We start from the raw sequence: 948 nt of genomic DNA on the forward strand, positions 1-948 counted from the left end.
GATGAGTGAAACTCCAAGGACTAGAGAGCCATGGGAGTTGGGGAGGACTTACAAACCACGGATAAGAGAACTGGTAGGCCTATTCTTTATAGTGGGTCTAATTCAATAGTGTGGGTGCTGAGCCTAATTACTGGAGGAATTGTGTCACTCCATCTGGGGCAGATGGCTGTCAGCTGTTTATTTCTCAGTGCCCCTGAGGCCCAGACTGGTGGCAGTCTCGGCAGCAGTCTTGCTTGGGGAGCAGTTGACAACAGTAACAATTTGTGACTCTTGTATTTTGTTTTCCTCAATTCTTGGACTGACTGCTCCTAATCCTTCTCCAGAGGCTGTGCAAATGTCAATGTGTCATTGAGATGGTCACGGGTTTCTTGAAGCATCTTCAGGCCAATTATAAACATCTTTACAATGTCCTCAAAGATTTCTGATTTTGACAACTATTTCCCGAAGATATTGTTTATGATATTCTGAAGCTGGAGAATAGTTTTCAAAGGAGACATGATTCCTCTCGGGCTTGTTTTACTCTAAAGGCCTTAATTTTGATTTCACTTTGGCTTTTATGCAACTTCTACTTCTGTAGAAAGTTTGAGAATAGCGTTGTTTACGACACTGCACAATGCCCTCTCTATGATGGCTTGATGTAGAAAGTCTGTCTGATCTTGGTATCACTAAAAAGTGCTTTTCCTAGCACATGTTGTCCATGTTGTAAGAGATAATGTAAATCATATCATGTTTACCTCATGGCGTTGGTGGCTAGAGAGCTTTAATGTGAAACTGTGGCTCATCTCTTACATGAGAAACATCTTGGGTACTAACCCTCCTCATGTTCATATTTTTTAACATTTATTTTTCCATCGTTTAGATTTTTTCAATTTTGATTTATTTTTAAAATGCTCTCTGGCTATCTCGACACAAATTTAAAGCCTTTTATCGTGGATATGGTGTTAGAAA

This window comes from Propithecus coquereli, unplaced genomic scaffold (genome assembly GCF_000956105.1).
Source record: "Propithecus coquereli isolate 6110/MARCELLA unplaced genomic scaffold, Pcoq_1.0 Scaffold204, whole genome shotgun sequence".
Lineage (NCBI taxonomy): Eukaryota > Metazoa > Chordata > Mammalia > Primates > Indriidae > Propithecus > Propithecus coquereli.